General features: G+C 47.7%; 1 pseudogene; it reads left to right on the top strand.

Moving 5' to 3' along the window:
* Positions 1-25668, top strand: part of LOC134983133 (oocyte zinc finger protein XlCOF6-like) — an 88365-nt pseudogene that overhangs the window by 16519 nt on the left and 46178 nt on the right.

Here is a 25668-nt window from a genome sequence, read left to right as displayed (position 1 = left end):
GCATGCTTCCACCTGAATGGGGATCAGGAGCGTGTGCGTGAGGTGGACTTCAGAGTGTGGTCACATCTCCTCTGCCCTGTCTACAATGTCCTTTATGGCCACCTCTTCTCATTATTGGGATAAGGCTAAATCTTAACGCCCACTGTCTCATGACAGACCATAAACTCTGGATGTCTAGAGATTACAGTTTTTCATTTGTACTTGCGGAGGTGACCTCAAACTTGGCCGCCCCTAATCTAGATAGAACCCATACTCCGAGTCCTCAGGATGGGCAAGGACAGGATTCACTTGACAGAATATTAAGCGTCACCCTGGAGACCATGTATCTGCTGACTGGGGAGGTGAAGGGTACTGGGAGTGTCACAGTGACATCACTCTTATCTCTAGACGCAGCACTCAAATCACAGATGCTGGCAGTAGGCATTTATTTCCTACAGATGCCTACTGTAGCATTAGAATAGTTGTGGTGCGGTATTGCCCAGCCACTTCCTTTTGGCTGTGCTATGCCAACCACATCAGAATCATGCCCTATATTACCAGGCACCTGGGACACAGGGACCTGACTGGGGAGGTGAGGGAGTCTGGAAGTGCCACAGTGACATCACTCTTATCTCTATTACTAACACAGGGACCTGACTGGGGAGGTGAGGGAGTCTGGGAGCGTCACAGTGACATCACTTTTACCTTTCTTTAAAAAACAGGGATATGACTAGTAAGGTGATATTAAATACCTTGTCTCTCAACATACAGGATTACACCGTAGTGAAGAAGACATCCGGTGAGGGTGTTACACCCAACAGCCATCCCCATGTGCCAGGAGGACTGAGCAGGACCCAGAGCCCCATCGTGGTGCCTCCACCTCACTCACTGATACATGAGAGACACAATGACCAGAAGATCCTGGAACTCGCCAACAAGATCATTCAGCTGCTGACTGGAGAGGTGACTGCTGGGAATTGGACATTATACAGTGACACCAGGGGATGTGTCTGGGTGATGACTGTATCATTGTGTGTGTCAATTTCCTATAAGGTGTGAGGATGTCACTGTCTATTTCACCATGGAGGAGTGGGAGTATATAGAGGAACACAGGGGTCTGTACAAGGACGTGATGGAGAATCACCGGCCCCTCACATCACTGGGTAAGAGGAGACTGTCATGTAGTGTAATGGAGAGAGCAGCTATGGGGGCCACCTAGATGCACATCACCTGATAATCACATTTCTCTAACGTCCTAGTGGATGCTGGGGACTCCGTAAGGACCATGGGGATTAGACGGGCTCCGCAGGAGACAGGGCACTTTAAGAAAGAATTTTGATACTGGTGTGCTCTGGCTCCTCCCTCTATGTCCCTCCCCCAGTTTGAATCTGTGCCCGGACGAGCTGGGTGCTACTTAGTGAGCTCTCCTGAGCTTGCTAAAAAGAAAGTATTCTGTTAGGTTTTTTTTTTTTATTTTCAGAGAGATCTGCTGGCAACAGACTCTCTGCTACGTGGGACTGAGGGGAGAGAAGCAGCCCTACTCTCTGAAGATAGGTCCTGCTTCTTAGGCTACTGGACACCATTAGCTCCAGAGGGATCGTACACAGGATCGCACCCTTGGTGGTCCGATCCCGGAGCCGCGCCACTGTCCCCCTCGCAGAGCCAGAAGACAGAAGCCGGCGTCAGAAGCAAGAAGACTTCAAAATCGGCGGCAGAAGACTCCAGTCTTCAAACTAAGGTAGCGCACAGCACTGCAGTTGTGCGCCATTGCTCCCACACACTCCGGTCACTGTAGGGTGCAGGGCGCAGGGGGGGCGCCCTGGGCAGCAATTAGGAACCTCTTGGCAAAAAGCAGCATATATACAGTTGGACACTGTATATATGCATGAGCCCCCGCCATTAATTTACACACGAACGCGGGACAGAAGCCCGCTGCTGAGGGGGCGGGGCTTCTTCCTCAGCACTCACCAGCGCCATTTTCTCTCCACAGCTCCGCTGAGAGGAAGCTCCCCAGGCTCTTCCCTGCAGAATCACGGTAGAAGAGGGTAAAAAGAGAGGGGGGGGGGGGGCACATAATTTTGGCGCAAAAACAGTATATACAGCAGCTACTGGGTTAACACTAAGTTACTGTGTGATTCCTGGGACATATAGCGCTGGGGTGTGTGCTGGCATAATTTCTCTCTGTCTCTCCAAAAGGCCTTGTGGGGGAACGGTCTTCAAATAGAGCATTCCCTGTGTCGGCATGTTTGACGAGGAAGGCTATGTGGAAACAGCGGGAACAAATGAATGTGGGGTCGCCGACGACGGCGCCGACACCCGATTGGATGGATATGTGGAAGTTTTTAAATGATAATGTTACTTCCTTGCATAAAAGGTTGGATAAAGCTGAAGACTTGGGACAGCCGGGGTCTCATCCCATGCCTGATCCTATGTCGCAGAGGCCGTCAGGGTCTCTGAAGCGCCCACTATCCCAAATTGTTGACACAGATGTCGACACGGATTCTGACTCCAGTGTCGATGGCGATGATGCAAAATTACAGTCTAAAATGGCTAAAGCCATCCGTTACATGATTATAGCAATGAAAGATGTGTTGCACATCACAGAGGACCCCCAGTCCCCGGCGAGGGTTTATATGTATGGGGAAAAACGGCAAGAGGTGACCTTTCCCCCTTCACATGAGTTAAATGAGTTATGTGAAAAGGCTTGGGAATCTCCAGATAGGAAACTGCAGATTTCCAAACGAATGTTTATGGCGTATCCCTTCCCGCCAACGGACAGGTTACGCTGGGAATCCTTCCCTAGGGTAGACAAAACTTTAACACGCTTATCCAAGAGGGTAGCCCTGCCGTCACAGGATACGGCCACCCTAAAAGATGCTGCGGATAGAAAGCAGGAGGGTATCCTGAAGTCCATTTATACGCATTCAGGTACCTTACTAAGGCCGGCGATTGCATCGGCCTGGGTGTGTAGTGCTGTAGCAGCTTGGACAGATACCTTATCTGAGGAACTTGATACCTTGGATAAGGATACTATATTACTAACCCTGGGGCATATAAAAGACGCTGTCCTATATATGAGGGATGCTCAAAGAGACATTAGCCTACTGGGCTCTAGAATAAATGCAATGTCGATTTCTGCCAGGAGGGTCCTGTGGACTCGGCAATGGACAGGCGATGCCGACTCAAAAAGGCATATGGAGGTTTTACCTTACAAGGGTGAGGAGTTGTTTGGGGACGGTCTCTCAGACCTGGTCTCCACAGCTACGGCTGGAAAGTCAAATTTTTTGCCATATGTTCCCTCACAACCTAAGAAAGCACTGTATTACCAAATGCAGTCTTTTCGATCACAAAAAGGCAAGAAAGTCCGATGTGCGTCCTTTCTTGCCAGAGGCAGGGGTAGAGGAAAGAAGCTGCACAATACAGCTAGTTCCCAGGAACAGAAGTCCTCCTTGGCTTCCACTAAATCCACTGCATGACACAGGCGGAGCTAGGCCCGGTGGCGGCGCGTCTCCGAAATTTCAGCCACAAGTGGGTTCACTCCCAGGTGGATCCCTGGGCTATAGAGATTGTGTCTCAGGGATACAAGCTGGAATTCGAAGAGATGCCCCCTCACCGTTACCTCAGATCGGCCCTGCCAGCATCCCCCTTAGAGAGGGAAATAGTGTTAGCTGCAATTCACAAATTGTATCTTCAGCAGGTGGTGGTAAAGGTTCCCCTCCTTCAACAGGGAAGGGATTACTATTCGACCATGTTTGTGGTACCGAAACCGGACGGTTCAGTCAGACCCATATTGAATTTAAAATCCCTGAACATATACCTGAAAAGGTTCAAGTTCAAGATGGAATCGCTCAGAGCGGTCATCGCAAGCCTGGAAGGGGGAGATTTTATGGTGTCTCTGGACATAAAGGATGCATACCTTCATGTCCCCATTTATCCACCTCATCAGGCGTACCTCAGATTTGTGGTACAGGATTGTCATTACCAATTCCAGACGTTGCCGTTTGGTCTCTCCACGGCACCGAGAATTTTCACCAAGGTAATGGCAGAAATGATGGTGCTCCTGCGAAAGCAAGGGGTCACAATTATCCCATACTTGGACGATCTCCTCATAAAGGCGAGGTCCAGATAGCAGTTGCTGATCAGCGTAGCAGATTCTCGGGAAGTGTTACAACAGCACTGCTGGATTCTGAATATTCCAAAGTCGCAGCTGATTCCTACGACGCGTCTGCCCTTCCTGGGCATGATTCTGGACACAGACCAGAAGAAGGTTTTTCTCCCGACGGAGAAGGCTCAGGAACTCATAACACTGGTCAGGGACCTCTTAAAACCAAAACAGGTGTCAGTGCATCACTGCACGCAAGTCCTGGTAAAGATGGTGGCATCATACGAGGCCATTGCCTTTGGCAGGTTCCATGCGAGGACCTTTCAATGGGATCTGTTGGACAAGTGGTCCGGATCTCATCTACAGATGCATCGGATGATCACCCTATCCCCCAGGGCCAGGGTGTCTCTTCTGTGGTGGCTGCAGAGTGCTCACCTTTTCGAAGGCCGCAGATTCGGCATTCAGGACTGGGTCCTGGTGACCACGGATGCAAGCCTCCGAGGGTGGGGGGCGGTCACACAGGGAAGAAATTTCCAAGGTCTGTGGTCAAGTCAGGAGACTTGCCTTCACATCAATATCCTGGAACTAAGGGCCATATACAACGCCCTAAGTCAAGCGGAGACCCTGCTTCGCGACCAATCGGTGCTGATTCAGTCAGACAACATCACCGCTGTGGCTCATGTAAACCGCCAAGGTGGCACAAGGAGCAGGGTGGCGATGGCGGAAGCCACCAGAATTCTTCGCTGGGAGGAGAATCACGTAAGAGCACTGTCAGCAGTGTTCATTCCGGGAGTGGACAACTGGGAAGCAGACTTCCTCAGCAGGCACGATCTCCACCCGGGAGAGTGGGGACTTCATCAAGAAGTCTTTGCGCAGATTGCAAGTTGGTGGGAACTGCCACAGGTGGACATGATGGCATCCCGCCTCAACAAAAGCTACAGAGGTATTGCGCCAGGTCAAGAGACCCTCAGGCGATATCTGTAGTCGCACTAGTGACACCGTGGGTGTTCCAGACGGTTTATGTATTTCCTCCTCTTCCTCTCATACCCAAGGTGCTGAGAATCATAGGAAAAGGAGGAGTGAGAACAATACTCATTGTTCCGGATTGGCCAAGAAGGGCTTGGTATCCAGAGCTGCAAGAAATGCTCACAGAGGACCCTTGGCCTCTGCCTCTAAGACAGGACCTGTTGCAACAGGGGCCCTGTCTGTTCCAAGACTTACCGCGGCTGCGTTTGACGGCATGGCGGTTGAACGCCGGATCCTAGCAGAAAAAGGCATTACGGATGAGGTCATTCCTACGCTGATAAAGGCTAGGAAAGACGTGACGGCTAAACATTATCACCGTATATGGCGAAAATATGTTGCTTGGTGTGAGGCCAGTAAGGCCCCTACGGAGGAATTCCAGCTGGGCTGGTTCTTTCACTTCCTACAGTCGGGAGTGACTTTGGGCCTTATGGTCCAGATTTCGGCCCTTCAAAAAGAACTGGCTTCTCTTCCTGAAGTCCAGACGTTTGTAAAGGGAGTGCTGCATATTCAGCCTCCTTTTGTGCCTCCAGTGGCACCTTGGGATCTTAACGTGGTGTTGAGTTTCCTGAAGTCACACTGGTTTGAGCCACTCAAAACCGTGGAGTGAAAATTTCTCACGTGGAAGGTGGTCATGCTATTAGCCTTGGCTTCGGCTAGGCATGTGTCAGAATTAGCGGCTTTGTCACATAAAAGCCCCTATCTGGTTTTCCATATGGACAGGGCAGAACTGCGGACCCGTCCACAATTTCTGCCAAAAGTGTTGTCATCCTTTCATATGAACCAACCTATTGTGGTGCCTGTGGCTACTACTGACTTGGAGGATTCCGAGTTACTAGATGTGGTCAGGGCTTTGAAGGTTTATGTAGCCGGAACGGCTAGAGTCAGGAAAACTGAGTCGCTGTTTATCCTGTATGCACCCAACAAGCTGGGTGCTCCTGCGTCAAAGCAAACTATTGCTCGCTGGATCTGTAACACGATTCAGCAAGCTCATTGTGCGGCTGGATTGCCGCTTCCAAAATCAGTAAAAGCCCACTCCACAAGGAAGGTGGGCTCTTCTTGGGCGGCTGCCCGAGGGGTCTCGGCATTACAGCTTTGCCGAGCGGCTACTTGGTCAGGGTCGAACACTTTTGCAAAGTTCTACAAGTTTGATATCCTGGCTGAGGAGGACCTTGTAATTGCTCATTCGGTGCTGCAGAGTCATCCGCACTCTCCCGCCCATTTGGGAGCTTTGGTATAATCCCCATGGTCCTTACGGAGTCCCCAGCATCCACTAGGACGTTAGAGAAAATAAGATTTTACTTACCGGTAAATGTATTTCTCGTAGTCCGTAGTGCATGCTGGGCGCCCATCCCAAGTGCGGACTTCTTCTGCAATACTTGTATATAGTTATTGCTTGAATAAGGGTTATGTTATGGTTGCATCAGTGTTGATCTGATGATCCGTTGTTGTTCATACTGTTAACTGGGTAAGTTTATCACGAGTTATACGGTGTGACTGGTATGAGTCTTGCCCTGGATTCCAAAATCCTTTCCTTGTACTGTCAGCTCTTCCGGGCACAGTTTCTCTAACTGAGGTCTGCAGGAGGGACATAGAGGGAGGAGCCAGAGCACACCAGTATCCAAATTCTTTCTTAAAGTGCCCAGTCTCCTGCGGAGCCCGTCTATTCCCCATGGTCCTTACGGAGTCCCCAGCATCCACTACGGACTACGAGAAATAGATTTACCGGTAAGTAAAATCTTATTATATACAATGTACTCAGTCACTGTGTGTCTCCTACAGATGGATCCAGTAACAGATCTACCCCAGACAGAAGCTCTAGTCCTCTTTATTCCCAGGATTCTTTAGACGAAAATGACAATTATGACGATTATGAGGTGCGTTTATTATTTCAAAATAACTAACTACTCTTTAGGGGAGATCATTAAAATAACTAAATCTTACTGAGCCTGCCGTCTCCTAGTCACGTGATCTGTTGTGTCCATCGATGTATGCATCTTTCCTGCTTGGCCTGATCCTTCTTTAAGTTTCACAGTGCAGCAGACGTGTGAGGAAATACCTGCCTTGAGCAGGAGAGAGGATTTCCTGCTTGCTCCATTACAGGTGCTGGATGAGGGGATCAGCGGTTTAGTTATGTTATTGATCTCTCCTTTTTACTCCCCAAACTTTTATCTTTCTGCAGCGGGGTACACTGTGAATCCACAGGGAATTACATCGGAGGGTAGAGTTGGATCTTGATCCCAGGCACAAACAGGCTAAAAGCTTTGACTGTTCCCAGGATTCATAGCACCGCCTCCTCTATATCGCCACCTCCAGGCACTGGAGCTCAGCTTGTAAGTTGGTGCCTGCAGTGCAAGCAGCTAATGCAGCCCTGAAAATATATTTTCTGAAGAAAGAAGACTTCAAGTGCCGCAGCACAGGCACTTAGAAGTGCTATATGTCACCTCCCCCAGTGGCGCTGTATACTCCTGCACCCAAGTTGCCGGGTACTTACAGCGGAGGGCTCCGGTCACTTCAAGGCACACATCACCGCTACTGCTCTCCTGGATCGCGTGGCTGCATCTTCGGGAGGAGGTAAGAGAGTCCCCCAGGCGGGACCCGCTGAAATCGCGATCAGGTGCGGTCTCCGGAGATGGACTGCGTACGCTGGCGTGGACACTGAGCCATACAGGGACCCCATTAGACCACCAGGGCAAGGGGCACAGGTCGGATTTCTTAAAATCCGTTTCAGATAGGCCCCGCAGTACCCAGTGGTGAAGTCCAGCAGAGGGGATAAGGCTCTGACCTGTAGCCCCTCCCCCAGCTCCAGGCGCCATTTACTGCAAATGTTCCCGCCTTGGAGCTGCATCTCTCTGTCTCCCTCACTCCCTGTCAGCATTTGGGCGCCATTACACCCAAGCTGAGCTGATCCTGGGACTGATGGGCGATGCCTCCTCTGTAAAACCGCCTGCCTCATCAGCGATGTGCATTTACAGGACACTTAAGTATTCTACATGTTGTTTAGACAGTGTTAGTTAAGAACAAGTGTATAACTTTAGGGATATTTAGTACACGTACCCTGTGATATACATCCAGTCTTTACTGTGCATTGTTATATCTATATATATATATATATCTATATATATATATCTATATATATATATATATCTATATATATATATATATATATATATATACATAGCTTTACGTAGTAGTCCAGCTACTTAGTATTGCTAGTCCAGTGCAGTTTTATTGTTTGTAATAATTTCTGCATTGTACATGTGATTGTGTGTGCCAATAGCTGCTGTGTGGTCTCTATTCAGTGTATCTCGCACGTATCACTATCCCGATATTCTGTACCCTGAAGGGGGCAAAGTGCATCAGGGTTCTCATATAATATAGGGTCTCACAGGATAAACTACTTTGGTATTTTTCTCTGTGTGTTTCAGTCACCATATACCTCTTAGATTCTCTGTTTGCGTTCTGCTTTGCAGTCACACTATACAGATTTTTTTTTTTAGTCAGGTAATTTGCTTTCATTGTACTATTACACCCTAAGGTTACACTTACAAATAATGTCTGATAAACAGGTTGGTAGATCCATGGCTGATCCTGCACCGTGTAGTGCTGACGCCACAGATTGCTCAGAGGAAAACATAGCAGCTGAGGGTTCAGGTACCGGGGGTTCTATACCCCTCAGTCAGTCTGCAGCACCGGGGGCACACCAAGACCCACCTTAGGCTGCCTTTTCTAATTTACTGACTACGCTGGTAACTAGACTTGCGCCCCCTGTGGGACCTCCTGTGCCATTACAGCCACATATTGTCCCTGCAGTTAATCCGCCGTGGGAAGATAATCTGTCCACTCAGTTACATTAATCAAATCAGTCTTTGGCAAAACAAAAACCTAACCCTCGTCCACCTAGGACCAAGGGGTCCTCTAAGCGGGCCATTACCTCCTCACAATCTACACATGTTTCGGACACTTCATCCGATGAAGATGGCGCATATACTGACCCCTCAGACACTGATACAGCTGCTTCTGATGGGGACTCTATTACACAGGTGGATGTTCCTGACCTCTTGGAGGCTATCAGACTTATTCTTCAAATTGATGATGATGCAGAACCTCCAGATACCTCTAAGAAACCTGATAAATTCAAGTGTCAGAAGGTTACTAAATTAGTTTTACCCCATTCTGACCATTTGGTTGACATACGTCAGGAATCCTGGGAGTATCCAGGAAAGAAATTCTCCCTGTCTAAGAAGATGCTGGCTCATTATCCCCTCGCTGCAGAGTTAAGTAAAAATTGTGAAACACCGCTGCCGATGGACTCGCAGGTTGCGGGTCTGGTGGTGTCATCTGCTCGGCCCATCGCTACCGTCACCTCTCTGAAGAAACTGACGGATAAGCTTGTGGAGGGTTGCTTGAAGTCTATTTACACTCTCGCAAGAGCTGTGCATAGGCCCACTATTGCGGCTTCTTGGGCTGCAAAAGCTATTGAAGCGTGAGTTCTGGAAGTTGAAGCAGAACTACCGTCGGATTTTCCTGATAATGCCAGACAGTGTCTGTGACCGGACGGTCCCGTACGAAAGCCTTCACAGCTTTTGCGTCCCGTCCCCAGTACACAGAATGGATGTTTAGGTCATACGAGACCTGGCCACATAAAGGATTCCCGCTTAGTGTCAAACTCCACCCACTGCGCAATGGGCGGGTTTACGCTGCCACCACCAAACTCCTAAACTGCCGTGGCGTTTGGAACCATGGTTGTGCTCTGTATGTGTCGACACGCCACCTTACCACACCTGTGTGGTGCTGACGAATCCCCACTAGTCACTTGACTAGGCCTCTGCCGGTAGATGCCTACACCCCGGTAGCTGGTTACACCCCGGACAGCTGGAAAACAGAGCTAGATTTCGCCTAGCCCTGCAGGTCACAAGATGAAGCGGTCTTCTTTAAGCAAATGATGTTTATTTGCAATAGTTCTAAAGAGAACTCTTCCCTATTGCTAGGGGAAACCGCATACAGCAAGATGTTCACAGCAGAAAGTAGTTGATATAACACACTCTGAAGCTCACAGGCTTCCTCTTTTTATCTCAATTCTACACACAGTACCACAGGGGGGGTTAGCCCTCCCTGTCTTCTCCAACCAATCAGGTTATCGCACAAAATATAAATAAATACAAAGTTACATTTCAAAAGTTAAGAATTAGATTAAGCACATTTCTGCTTCTTTTCATATATAACCAAACCAGTGTGCTTTCCCAAACACAATCTGATTAACAGGTTCCTGTCTCTTTCACAAATGTAAATATAACTTGAATTTCAATTGCATTCATCCTCTCACACACAGACAATGTTCTTGTAATTTAACTATAAATCTGCATAGTATATAATGCAGCCTAGGAAATCTTACATCAAACTGTTGTTAAATGAAACCCACTAGTTTGCATTCATAAAATACAATGTGATTAACATGTTCCTGTCTCTCTCACAACTCTATGTAAAACCAGCATGGCTTATCACACATCATGAGATGCTGGAAACACAAACTGTCTTCCCAAACCTTCGTTTGTATCTCAAAGAAAAGGTTTGGCCACCGAAAGGCCTGCTTATTGACACTTGCTTGTACATAGCAAGTCTGGAGCTAGGACAATTACCATATGACTTGCTATGTACAAGTTGCTGAAGAACAATCAAAGCCCTTAAGAATCAAAAATAACTGATACTGTACTTTTCTCATAAGTGCCCTGTCCCTGCAGTTCTATAACCGTGCAGTTCACAATTCTCCAACTACGCACAGCGCAGCAATATAACATATTTAGACACATTATTAAACATACATTTAGTTATGTATAGTGCATGGTGCCTAGAGCCAAGTGTTCATTTTTAAAATGGCACCTAGTGCCCATTGTCCATTTAAAATGGGGCATGGCAGCTGAGGGTTAACCTCTTCAGCGCCGCGGCTGCCATGTGGCTGGGGGTCTCTCCGACCACAGTGTCTTTCATATATTATTACAGCCTCTCATATTGAGGAGGTGGCATCTGATGCTGGTGTCCTGGCGGCCAAAGCGTCTACTACGTCCATTCTGGCTCGCAGGATTCTCTGGTTGCGGTCCTGGTCTGTAGATCTGGACTCTAAAAAGACCTTGGAGTTGATCCCCTTTAAGGGAAACATCCTTTTTGGGGAAGATCTCAACAAGATTGTTGCTGACTTGGCATCCGCTAAGACTGCCTGTTTGCCTAGTACTAATCCTTTGACTCCGAAGGCTAAAGGTACTTCCTTTCGCTCCTTTCGACCTCCAAGAAAAGCAAAGGGTCAGGCATACCCGAAACAGGCTCACACTTCCAAATCCACTACGCCGAAACCTAAACGTTCCTAGGCTGCCCGTCAGCCTGCTTCCAAAACAGACAAGCCTGCTGCATGACGGGGCGGGCCTCCTCCTGGGGGAGCCCAGGGTGGGAGGCCGACTTCTGCGGTTTGCTCAGGTATGGTACGACGCCTGGGTAAGGGAAGTCGTCACTCACTGATACGCCATCTCTTTCAAGAAACGTCCCCCTTTGCTCAACAAACATCACTTCGTATACGGTAAAAGCAAAAACTCTCCATCTGGTGGTACAATCCCTCCTGGACACAGGGGTGATAGTGGCGGTGCCTCTGGCTCAGAGAGGCAGTGGGTACTATTCAACGTTGTTTCTAGTTCCGAAACCGAATGGGTCTTCCAGGCCCATTCTCAACCTCAAGTCTGAACAAATTTGTGAAGGTATCCAAATTCCGTATGGAAACTCTTCGCTCTACTGTTCTGGCCATGGAGCCCATGGACTATATGGTATCCCTGGACATACAGGATGCTTACTTGCATATACCTATTGCCATGTCGCATCAGCAATACCTGTGGTTTGCTATTGGCAACCTACATTTTCAATTCCAGGCCTTACCTTTTGGTCTGACCACATCTCCGAGAATCTTCACCAAGGTCATGCCGGCTATGCTCCGCAGTCAGGGTATCAGGATCCTGCCGTATCTGGACGACTTATTGATCCTGGCGAACTCTCCAGAGGTTCTCCTCCGTCATCTGGAACTGACGTTCCAATTCCTGCAAGCCCACAGGTGGCTCATCAACTGGAAGAAATCCTCACTGGTCCCTGCTCAGAGCATGGTCCACCTGGGGGCATTATTGGACACCCACAACCAACAGTTGTTCTCATCTCCAGAGAAAGTCCTGAAACTTCAGGACAAGATAGGATGCTTCCTATCTCACCCACGTGTGTCGACACACTCTGGTATGCAAGTACTAGGCCTCATGGTGTCGGCTTTCGACATGGTGGAGTACGCTCAATTTCATTCCCGCCCTCTGCAGAGGTTAATCCTTTCCAAATCGGACGACCTGCCTCACCGGATCAGAACTCACATAATCTCCTTGACTCCGGAGGTTTGCCTGTCACTGACATGGTGGCTACAGGACCAGCAATTGAGCAGGGGTCGTCCCTTCTGGAACTCCAACTGGGTCCTTCTAACGATGGATGCCAGTCTGCGGGGTTGGGCCGCGGTGTTCGAGTAACACTCTCTTCAGGGTCGATGGACCACGGAGGAATCTCTCCTCCCGATAAACATTCTGGAGTTGCGGGCAGTGTTCGATGCTTTGAAACTGGCCCTGCCTCTGGTACAGAACAGGCCTGTTCAAGTACAGTTGGGCAGCGCCACCACGGTGGCGTACATAAATCATCAAGGCGGCACTTGAAGCCGCATGGCAATGATGGAAGTGTCATAGATTCTTCTATGGGCGGAACGCCATCTGCCAGCCATATAGGCAGTGTTCATTCCGGGGGTCCTCAACTGGAAAGCGGACTTCCTCAGTCGTCACATCCAGAAGTATTTCAACTCCTAGTGGACAAGTGGGGCCTACCAGATGTAGACCTGATGGCGTCTCGACACGATCACAAGGTTCCGGTCTTCGGAGCAAGGACAAGGGATCCTCAAGCAGCGTTCGTGGATGCCCTGGCAATTCCATGGAACTTTCGGCTGCCATACGTGTTCCCTCCAGTGTTACTCCTACTCAGGGTAATAAGGAAGTTCAAGCAGGAAGGAGGATTACTACTTCTAATCGCTCCAGCGTGGCCCAGACGGCATTGGTTCTCAGACCTGTAGGGTCTCTCGATAGAGCGTCCTCTTCTACTTCCACAATGCCCAGACCTCCTCGTTCAGGGCCCTTGTGTCTACCAGGCTCTGGCCCGACTGGCTTTGACGGCATGGCTCTTGAAGCTTCAGTTCTGAGGACCAAGGGATTTTCTCAGGTGGTCATTCAAACTATGTTGAAAGCCCGTAAACCGGCTTTGACTCGGATTTATTATAGGGTCTGGAATTCTTACTTCACCGGGTGTGTGGCTAAGAATTATGATGTGTACAAGTTCAGTACTGCCAAACTTTTGGCTTTTTTGCAACAGGGCCTGGACTTAGGCCTTCGTCTGGCCTCCCTCGAGGTTCATATTTCGGCCTTGTCGTTATGGTTTCAGAGAAAAATTGCGTCTCTACTTGACGTTCATACTTTTACTCAGGGTGTTTTACAGATTCAACCTCCCTATGTTCCTCCTGTGGCTCCTTGGGATTTGTCAGTTGTTCTGGATGCCCTACAAGAATCTCCGTTTGAACCACTTGAGTCTGTGGACCTTAAGTGGCTTACTCTTAAGGTCTTGTTTTTGCTGGCTATTGCCCCTGCTAGATGGGTTTCAGACTTGGGTGCCTTGTCCTGTCGGTCAACTTTTCTGATTTTTGACCGTGACCGGGCGGTTCTTAGAACTCGCCCTGGTTATCTGCCGAAGATGGTGTCCTCTTTCCACCTTAACCAAGAGATTGTGGTTCCGGCCTTTACCTCTCTTGGTTTATCCTCCAAAGAGCGTGCTTTGGATGTGGTATGGGCTCTCCGTATTATTCATGTGAAGAGAACCGCTTCGCTTAGGAGATTTGAGTCTCTTTTTGTTCTTTTTGGTTTTCACAATTGTGGCTGGCATGCGAATAAGCAGACCTTGGCCAGATGGATTAGAATGGTGATTGCACATGCTTATGTACAGGCTGATACCATCAAAGCCCATTCTACTCGGTCTGTTGGACCTTCTTGGGCTGCCCGCGGTGGTGCGACCCTTGAACAATTGTGCAAGTCAGCTGCGTGGTCCTCAGTGGACACATTTATAAGGTTCTATTCCTTCGATACTTCCACCTCCCAGGATGCCTCCTTTGGACGCCGGGTTCTTGTGCCTGCTACAGTGCGTTTCCCCCCATTCGGAACTGCTTTAGGACATCCCTGATGTAATTCCCTGTGGAATCACAGTGTACCCCACTGCAGAAAAGGAGATTTATGGTAAGAACTTACTGTTGTTAAATCTCTTTCTGCGAGGTACACTGGATTCCACAGGGCGCCCACCCTGACACACTTTGGGGTTGTATGGCATTATCCGCTGGTACCTTCTCCTGTCGTGAGAATGTTAGTGTATGTGGCTACTAACTGTTGTTGTTTCTCTTACCTGCTACTGCATTGGACTGGTTAACAAAACTGAGCTCCAGTACCTGGAGGCGGGGATATAGACGAGGCGGCGCCTCCTGGGAACAGTCAAAGCTTTTAGCCTGTTGGTACCTCGGATCAAGATCCAACTCTACACTCTGATGTAATGCCCTGTGGAGTCCAGTGTACCTTGCAGAAAGAGATTTAACAAAGGTAAGTTCTTACCATAAATCTCTCCTCCTTTTTTTTTTTTTTATATTGGATGGAATTATACTTTGGTATTTTAATTGTTTCAGTGTGAAGACCTGATTGTTATTAAAGTGGAAAATATAGAGGACGAAGAAGAACAGATGTATGTGAGGGGTAATCGGCAGTGTAAGGAGGAGGAAATCCCCACAGATATCAGTACAGGTGAGTAATAATCATGAAGTACAGAGTCACATATTCTCCTTGTTCTGTCACTACAGCAATATCTTATACTACACCCTCCTCTGTCACTACAGACTAATGAGGGAAATGTATTTATCCAGTGGGGCAGTAAGGAGCCATCAGCCCCTATTATTCTCCTGCTCTTCTCCTCACATCATGTCACTGTGTTACCAGACCAGAGATCTGACCAGTCTCCTCCCCACACTCTCTGGTGTATCTCGTACATCAGGAGCTATCAGCCCCTATTATACTCCTGCTCTCCCCCTCACATCATGTCACTGTGTGTTACCAGCCCAGAGATCTGACCAGTCTCCTCCTCACACTCTCTGGTGTATCTCATACATCAGGAGCCATCAGCCCCTATTATACTCCTGCTCTCCCCCACACATCATGTCACTGTGTGTTACCAGCCCAGATATCTGACCAGTCTCCTCCCCACACTCTCTGGTGTAGCTCATACATCAGGAGCCATCAGCCCCTATTATACTCCTGCTCTCCCCCTCACATCATGTCACTGTGTGTTACCAGACCAGAGATCTGACCAGTCTCCTCCTCACACTCTCTGGTGTATCTCATACATCAGGAGCCATCATCCCCTATTATACTCCTGCTCTCCTCCTCACATCATGTGTGTTACCAGCCCAGAGATCTGACCTGTCTCCTCCCACACTCTCTGGTGTATCTCATACATCAGGAGCCATCAGCCCCTATTATATTTCTGCTCTCCCCATAAAAATGGGGTGAGTGTCATTGCAATTTGAGTAATAGAAGAATTGTAGATGTGGTAAATTTGTTTACTAAGGTAGATTCAGTGGCGCACGCAGGGGGGGGGGCTTTCTGAGTACCTTGAACCCACCCCTGCCCCCTGATGGACCGATTTCTTTCCCCTTACTGGCTGATTTGGGTGTGGTTCGTCAAATTGGACTTGCTTCTCACCATATCCCAGTGAAAGGATAGGGCCTAATGATGTGAGGTACCTACCCCCACCAGCAGCCTGCATCAAGTGTAAGTATGCACGTAGGTATGTATTCAGTGTAAGTGTGTGTTTATATGTATGTGTGGGTGAGTGTTCTATACATTTGCCCCTGATTTTATGTGCTCCTGGAATTGGCATCTGTGAAAGGAAATTTTCTGGCCAGAGAGGTGTATGCTGATATAAGTAAGAACCAGTAATAGCTTCTTGACCTCTCCGTAGAATTTCAGTAATGTAGGACAGCTCCACCAGGTGTGAGTAAAAGTTAAATGTACCAATGAAGAAACACCAGCATTAACATCAATCCCAAGATGACGGAGAGTAGACACAAATCAATAAAGATACGAAGCACCACCTATAATACAATTTATAGACGTGTTCCTTATTTTGGGTTCATGCTGAAGTCTTGGAGAGCTTTTGATGAATTACCGGCAAATCCTCCTATGTGATCCCCATCTACAGTTCCCATTTAATTTGAAAGCAGTATCATTATTTGGCTAGCACTCACCAGGTCCTTCAGCGCCCAGCTCTCATGGTCACCCTGTTAAACCCCTATGCCATTTTACTGGACTTTGTCTTCCAGCAAATGAAATACAGATTCTCTATTTAAATCTTTCTATGTCTGCTGCGAGCAATACTCGCCACCTAGCTCCATCGGCTTTGTATACAGCAGGCCTGCCACGTGACCAGCCAAGACCTCATTGTATACCAGTTCTTGGCTTGTATTGTGATCATCCGAAGTCTTATCCTCATGGCATATCTGTGATCTCTCTGTGTACCAGTCCTTGGAGAGCTGACATTTCTCCTTTTTTTTACCACTACCAGTCTATTATGGTAGGAATTGAGGCCACTGCGACCTGCTAACTGGGTGTAGTGAAGGCTAACCCTCCTTGCATGGGTCCCTGGTGAAAATCACTTGTGCAGTAGACTTTTACTCCCCTGTTTCTGGTAGTGCAAATTCCAGCTAACACAGTTACGATCCAAAGTCCTCACAGCTTGTGACCTGATACCTGCTAGACACTTTTCTGGTTGGTGATGCCGACTCAAGGACTTTAGTGCCAGCTATTACAGTTAGCTTTTGATAGTCTCTTCTCTGACCCACTTTCTCCAAATGTGCTCTCAATCTGCTTTGTGCCCCTCTTGCCAACTTCCTTCATTTAAAGTTCATTCTCTCATCTCACTGGCTAAACTAGTTCAAAGCCACCAACTTCACCTCCACAGTTCGAGTTCATCCACCATTACATATTACTATTTCAGGCCCCTCTTCCCTGACAACCAGGACTGCCAACCTTGTCCTCCTTCACTCTGGTCTCCAGAACTGAAGTCTGTGACCTCCTCTCCCACTGCTCCCTTAATCCCACCCCCTTCCCCCAATCTCTCCTCCCTGATACATCCTTCCACCTTACTTGCCTAGTCAGTATCTCCTTCTTCTCTGGCACCTTTCCTCGAGATTTGGGAATATGGCTGAGGAGAGTCGCATCAATTTAGCCACAAACTATCATGATTGAGGTTAGGCACTGGTGTTTGGTGATAAGGCCTGGCTCCCAGATAGCGTTCCAATCTATCCCAGAGGTGTTACGATGAGGTTGATGTGATGGCTGTGTGTTGATAAAGTGCTTTTAGTAAGTAAAATAAAATATAACTGTTTTTCTTCCCAGCACATGAACATAACAGCAAGAATACTTCGAAGGAACATCTCCTTTCATCTCCAGACTATAAAGTAGATGTCGATAACGATATGACACAAGATTCTTCAGAAGAAGACCCCATTAGCCCAAACATAAACCCAGTACATCACAGTGCAGATCTTTCACCTGACTCCTCTAACCATGAGGAATGTTCTCCTGATACGTCAGATATTGTAACACATTCTACAGCTCATAGAGGTGATAAAAGGTTTCCATGTTACGAATGTGGCAAATGTTTTAACAAAAATGCAAATCTTATTACACATCAGAAGATTCACGCAGGTGAGAAGCCGTTCCCATGCTCTGTGTGTGGGAAATGTTTTACGCACAAATCGGATCTTGTCAGGCATCACAGAATTCACACCGGCGAGAAGCCGTTTTCATGTTCAGAGTGTGGGAAATGTTTTTCTCAGAAATCGGTGCTCATTCAGCATCAAAGAATCCACAATGGCGAGAAACCATTTTCATGCTCTGAGTGTAGGAGATGTTTTACACAGAAATCTATTCTTGTTAAACATCAGAAAGTTCACATAGATGAGAAGCCATTTTCATGTTCCGATTGTGGCAAGTGTTTTAAACGGAAATCAGTCCTTGTTGAACACCAAAGAGTCCACTTCAGTGAGAAGCCATTTCCATGTTTCGATTGTGGGAATTTTTTTGCACAGAAGTCAGACCTTGTTGAGCACCAGACAATTCACACAGATGAGAAACCGTTTTTATGCTCGGAGTGCGGGAAGTATTTTAAATTTAAATCGGATCTTGTTAGACACCAGAGAATTCACACAGGGGAGAGGCCATTTCCATGCTCCGAGTGTGGGAAATGTTTTACACAGAAATCAGATGTTGTTATACATCAAAGAATTCACAATGGTGAGAAGCCTTTTCCATGTTCTGAGTGTGGCAAATCTTTCACGCAGAAATCTGTTCTTCTTAACCATCAGATCATGCACACAGGTGAGAAGCCATTTTCCTGCCCTGATTGTGGGAAATATTTCACGCGGAAATCCAATCTGGTTAAACATCAGATGACTCACACCAGTTAGAATCCATATCCGTGTTCTGAGTTTGGAAATGTTTTACATGGAAATGACGTCTTCCTTAATGCAAGCAAAGTCATGTACTGTTACACAGATAAAAAGCTGTCTGGATAGTTCTAGGTGGAAACCAACGCGTTTCTCCATCCCTGATGTGGACTAATCATTCATCTATTCACATACAAATGACTGTGCTGGCTACCTGTTTGCTATCATTTTAATTATTACACTATTAAATTGGAGAAAACGAAAACAGAATGTTATATTCCTGCATTTTACAGGAAACGTTCATCAGGAAAAACTGGACACAGTTGGTGCGCTGAAGATGTCAGTGTTTGTATTTCTGAATCTTTGTACTGATATTACTGGATGTTTATCCAGACCCACCAATACAAGGCCTTCCTCTCTGTTGTAATCCTGCACTTCCCATCTTATTGCATAGGGATTTAAACCTCTGTAGATGAATGCAATTGGGTTTTTGCCATTTGGTAATTGCGAGTGGAGAAACTGTGTAGCGTACTCGTGCCCTGCAGCATTTAATACAGAAATGTTTGAAATAAAAGAACACGTCATACCATATAAGTGAAAATGTGTTGGAGGGAGCCTCGAGCGATTAAAAAAAAAAGATAAAAGTATGGTATCAAGTTTTAAAGTGGATACAAAAATAAAAGATATAATAGATTATGATGCATGGATATCCTTAAAACCTGTACTGTAATAGTGGAGATTGGGAAACTATGGCTTAGACTAATATCTAGGAAATAAATCGCTTTGGGAATTAATATTTGTGTGCCGCATTAGGTTTCTATTGCTTTCTAGGTTTGCAAAAAAAAAATGGGCTAAATAAAAAAAAATCTGACGCCATGAAATCATCACAAAAACTGCCAACATTTAACTGTACATTCCCTGTATCTGTGACAAGATTGAGCTATTTTGAAGTACATGATGGTAGCTGAATTTTAGGTTGCGTTCTATCCTTATCAGACAGAAATCCGAGCCTTTCAGTGATGGGTAGTTTTGCTGTTCCCTGCCTGACCCCCCTTTTACACAGAGAAGCAAATTTACCGGGTCAAGAATTTCTACCTAGTAATTTGCGGATCAACACGGGTTTTCCTCTGTGTGAAAGGGTCAACTCGGGTAGAAATTCCTGGGTCGAAGTCCCAGGAATTTCAGCCCTCGTTGACCCTTTCACACAGAAAAAGGACCCCTGTTTATCAGCAAATTACCGGGTAGAACTGCTTCACCTGGTAATTTTTGTTTTCTGTCTGAAAGGGGTATCAATCGTAAAAAAACAAACAAACAAGAAGCATTTGTTCACTGGCGCAAAAATCTCTGTATATGAATGAACTGGAAGCTGCCTCATGGGGTATCGCAACTCTGCAAAAACACCATAATGTACAAAATTGTTTAGAAAATAAATTATTTGAATTTCAAGAACGGAGTCGGTAATTCATTGTCTGCATGCTGCCATTATAATCCTAATATCTATTTAGCGCCGGCAATTTTGTGATTTAATCTTGTGCCTCTGAGCGGCCATCTTGTGCCTCTGAGTATGGCTCTTGTTAGTGTTATATTGCCTCCTTGTAGAACTGGTTTACAGTGTTTTTATCTAGTTTGGTTCAATTCTCTTGTATTGCAACCAGTTATCTGACTGTTGAGATCTGAGGAGTTATGGATCAGATTTTTTTTTTTTTGTGCTGGATCACGCTTGCAAAGACATAGGGCCTAATTCAGTACGGATTGCAAATTCTGCTAATTACCAGAATTTGCAATCCTTTGGATGCATGCTGACCGGAGCCTTCCCCTGTTCAACAAGCAGAAATTGCGAACGCATCGCAATTTATGCTTGTTAGCAGAAACTGAGGTAACCTCCTGCTGGCGCCCGCAGGAGAGCCACCGCCATGTTCTTGATCGCGGCGGCTGCATGTGACGTCACGCAGCCGCCGTGATAACGCCCACATTTGTCCGCCTCTGCCCCCGTTTACGCCGCACCTCCCCCGCAAGGCTCTGTCTCCGCCCTGTAAATGGAGCATTGTCTCCCCTGCCCCGTGACCACCTCTACCTGTCAATCGATCGCATTTTTTGCCCCTCCCCCCTCTCTCAGAAAGTGTGGGCGCATGTGCAGGACGGGCGATGCGCATGCGGGGCGATCGTAATAATTCCAGGAGGGAACGCGATTTGCGATCCAACCTGAATTAGCCCCATAACCTATAATTATGTCGAACAACCGAACCACCAATCCGAGTCAGCAATGAGATTACAAGCAGCCAATCAGAAGCCGTTCCCAAGTGCCGGCAGCCATCTTATTCATAATGCACTATTTGTTCCTGCCCAGGGCCTGATTCAGGTATGTATGCTATTTTCCCTGTGCAGTGGCTCTGCGCACAATGGCAGCTTCTCTGATCTGCTGCTGAATCCAAAGAAGCCGCATCAGAAGCCCTTCGGTTCCTCAAGATGTCAGGCGAAATCACGCTGTTAGAGCCAGTGAAGCTGCATCACCAGCTTTTGGCACACCCAGAAAACAAGACCAACATGCCCCCGTTTTTTGGAATGCTCCCCATCGCCACCCCTATACGCCAAGGACATGTCGATCCTGTTGCGGCTTTTGGGGAACTGCGACCAACGTGCTGCTCCTGTGCATGTGCAGATCTGAAAACATCTGAGATTTACATACATCTGTGAATCAGGCCCATATTGCATACACATCCTGTTTCCTTATCTTCCTCTGTTTGAAATTTCACAAGCACGCCCTTGACCTACGTTATTGTTATTCACCCCTCCCCACACAAAAAATGCTACGCCAAATGTCCTAGTGCTCACGCGGCTTCAGTCCCACTGTTTATGCAAGGAAACATGGAGTAACAATATTGGTTTGTGTTTTTATCAGTACCACTTTATCTGTTTAGACTGTTGGGCGTTGTAAAGTGCTATAGAGGCTGTATGTCTCCTTAATGTAATAACTTGGTTAATACTTGATGAAATCAAATGTCAATAAGGTGAGGACTTTAGATTTGACAATGTTTTATTTTTACAACAGTTTATTTAATACTTTTTTTCATTTATTTTTTTATTACAGCTGTTCATAAACTGATAAATGTTCTAAAATCCGATGTGCCTCCATTTGTTTTCATAGCTAGAAGTCGAAAATAAAAAAATGCTGAAATAAGGAAAAGATAAAAACATCAGATTTTTACTACTGAATTCTATAATGGCAACAGTTCCACTTACCATTTCTTTAGCAGACATCAGGAAACGTTTGCCACTGACAAATATCCATGATGATGCTTACTACTTTAGACCACTGTATTTCTGGTGTATATGTTCAAAATTCATGATCGGGCTTATGTATACTTACCCCACATCGTCTATATACCATCACATACATGTGTAAAAGTTGCCAGGGGTATAAAACCTTCGAAACGCGTTGTTCTATTTTCCTACAAAGAACTGGTTGATAATTTGGGAGCCTTATCGCAGACTTTGGATCATAATTTCAGACAACTCTTTCTTTAGAGACTGTTATCTATTCCGGTTGGCAGGAGGTACAATCCAGTATGACGTGTGTTGTAGAAATTAATCTTCTTGGAATGCACATATAGCAAAGAACGAATGTAGACCGTTAAGCTCGGAAGCCTGTAACCTCTAGAGTACGGGTATTTTGCTCGGGGATGGTTAAAACAGGGGCCCTCGTTCCGAGTTGTTCGCTCGGTAAATTTCATTGCATCGCATCGCAGCGATTTTCCGCTTAGTGCGCATGCGCAATGTCCGCACTGCGACTGCGCCAAGTAAATTTGCTATGAAGTTAGAATTTTTACTCACGGCTTTTTCATCGCTCAGGCGATCGTAATGTGATTGACAGGAAATGGGTGTTTCTGGGCGGAAACAGGCCGTTTTATGGGCGTGTGGGAAAAAACGCTACCGTTTCCGGAAAAAACGCAGGAGTGGCTGGAGAAACGGGGGGAGTGTCTGGGCGAACGCTGGGTGTGTTTGTGACGTCAAACCAGGAACGACAAGCACTGAACTGATCGCAGATGCCGAGTAAGTCTGAAGCTACTCTGAAACTGCTAAGAAGTGTGCTAATCGCAATATGGCGAATACGTCGTTCGCAATTTTAAGATGCAAAGATTCACTCCCAGTAGGCGGCGGCTTAGCGTGAGCAACTCTGCTAAAATCGCCTTGCGAGCGAACAACTCGGAATGACCTCCAGTGTTTAGCTGCACACTTTAGAAGGTACATAGAGTTCCACATATTTTTCTATTTGAGCCCATATACAAGGGTGCTTCAGTAAGTAAGGTAACAAGACGTCACACGTGTGTAATGTTCTCTATTTCATTCTAATTTCTCACCAGGCCAGAGCAGGTAGACCACTGCTTCCCCTCACGGGCATTAGACTGTGCCTCATATTAGTCAAACTGTCCCAACTTCAGCTGTAAGTGGCGGGGCTGGCGGAGACATGGTCAAACACTGAGGTGCATAGTGTGGTCAGATTTCTGCGTCTAAAGGGCACATCGGCAGCTGAGATTCATCACCAACTTGTCAAGGTGATTGGTACTCCGGTATGCCGTGACGCTTTGTCGGTGGGCTGAGTTCCGTCTTCCCCGTGGTGTCGGTGCTCCCTCCCTCCCCTAACTCTAGGCCGATTCATCTATTATACCAACTGTTGCCACAGGGCGTCTAGGCTGGAACTGCGGCTATGAAGTTGCTGGGTGCCGCCCACTATGCAAATAACCCAGCCGCAGCTAGTGCAGTCCGGGCATCACACTTATCCAGACCGGCGGCCTCTCACTGCGCTGGCTGTGGCTGGGTTATTTGCATAGTGGCTGGCACCCAGCCGGGACTAACCCAACCTACCATGGAACCGGAACTGCTGATGAGCGCACACTTGATGGGTGTGTACCTTAGCTGTTGATCACGGACACCAGCGTCAGGCAGCAGGACTTGGAAAGCGGGAGGGGAGCTGGCCGGCTTTGCTGCTGGGAGGCAGCCCCTGGCCTGTGATCGACTCTGTTACTCACTACCCTGGCTGCAGCCCATGTGAGAACTCTCTCCAACCCCACACTCTGGCACGCAGGGCCTAATTCAGACCTGATCGCAGCAGCAAGTTTGTTAGCTAATGGGTAAAACCATGTACACTGCAGGGGAAGGGGGCAGATATAACGTGCAGAGAGAGTTAGATTTGGGTGAGGTGTGTTCAAACTAAAATCTAATTTGCAGTGTAAAAATAAAGCAGTCAGTATTTACCCTGCACAGAAACAAAATAACCCACCCAAATCTAACTCTTTCCCCCTCCCCGCAGTGTACATGGTTTTGCCCATTAGCTAACATTTGCTGCTGCGATCAGGTCTGAATTAGGCCCACTGTCCCCTATACACACACACACACACACACACACACACACTGCCCTCTGTACCCAACACCACATACACTTACACACAGCCCCCTGTACCCAGCACCTCACACGCTGCCCCCTGTACCCAGCACCTCACACACAGCCCCCTGTACCCAGCACCTTACACACTGCCCCCTGTACCCAGCACCACATACACTGCCCCCTGTACCCAGCAACTCTTACACTGACACACAGCCCCCTGTACCCAGCAACTCTTACACTGACACACTGCCCCCTGTACCCAGCACCTCACACACAGCCCCCTGTACCCAGCACCGTACACACTGCCCCCTGTACCCAGCACCACATACACTGACACACTGCCCCCTGTACCCAGCACCTCATACACTGCCACCTGTACCCTGCAACTCTTACACTGACACACAGCCTCCTGTACCCAGCACCTCACACACTGCCCCCTGTACCCAGCACCTCACACATTGCCCCTTGTACCCAGCACCTCACTCGCTGCCCCCTGTACCCAGCACCACATACACTTACACACAGCCCCCTGTACCCAGCACTTCACACGCTGCCCCCTGTACCCAGCACCACATACACTTGCACACTGCCCCCTGTATCCAGCACCTCACATACTGCTCCCTGTACCCAGCACCTCATACACTTGCACACTGCCCCCTGTAACCAGCACCTCACACACTGCCCCCTATACCCAGCACCACATACACTGACACACTGCCCCCTGTACCCAGCACCTCATACACTGACACACTGCCCCCTGTACCCAGCACCACATACACTTGCACACTGCCCTCTGTAACCAGCACCTCACACACTGCCCCCTATACCCAGCACCACATACACTCACACACTGCCCCCTGTACCCAGCACCTCACACACTGCCCCCTGTACCCAGCACCTCATACACTGACATACTGCCCCCTGTACCCAGCACCTCATACACTGACACACTGCCCCCTGTACCCAGCACCACATACACTGACACACAGTTCCTCACCAGCACCTCACACACTGACACAGACCCCTGTTCTCAGCCCCTCACACACTGACACAGCCCCCTATCCACACAACTCAACTTACACTGTCAGTATTGCTATTGGGTGTTCCTAGGCGGTTGTCTAATCAGACACAGTTGTAACATAGTATGGGCATGTTATAGGAGCAGTGGTGCAAGTAGAAAAAATGTCTTACAGGTACTGTGCGCGCACGCCAAAAATGGGTGTGGCCAAATGCCACATGGGGCGTGGCCAATGAAAATGGGGTCGTGATACACATATGGGGGGAGGGGCAGATACACATATGACCCCAATAGTGCCAGATACACAAATGCCCCCAGAGTGCCCGATACACAAATGCCCCCAGGGTGCCAGATACACAAATGCCCCCACTGTGTCATAAATACATTGCCCCCCAGTGCCAGATACAGAAATACCCCCCAGTGCCAGATATGCCCCCAGTGCCAGATACAGAAATGCCCCCAGTGCCAGGTACACGTCCCCCCAGAGCCAGATATGCCCCCAGTGCCAGATACAGAAATGCCCCCAGTGCCAGATACACATGTCCCCCCAGTGCCAGATACAGAAATGCCCCCAC

Source organism: Pseudophryne corroboree, assembly GCF_028390025.1.
Source record: "Pseudophryne corroboree isolate aPseCor3 chromosome 3 unlocalized genomic scaffold, aPseCor3.hap2 SUPER_3_unloc_1, whole genome shotgun sequence".
Taxonomy (NCBI): domain Eukaryota; kingdom Metazoa; phylum Chordata; class Amphibia; order Anura; family Myobatrachidae; genus Pseudophryne; species Pseudophryne corroboree.
The sequence above is the reverse complement of the archived record's forward strand: the minus strand, read 5'-3'. Positions and strand labels throughout refer to the sequence as shown.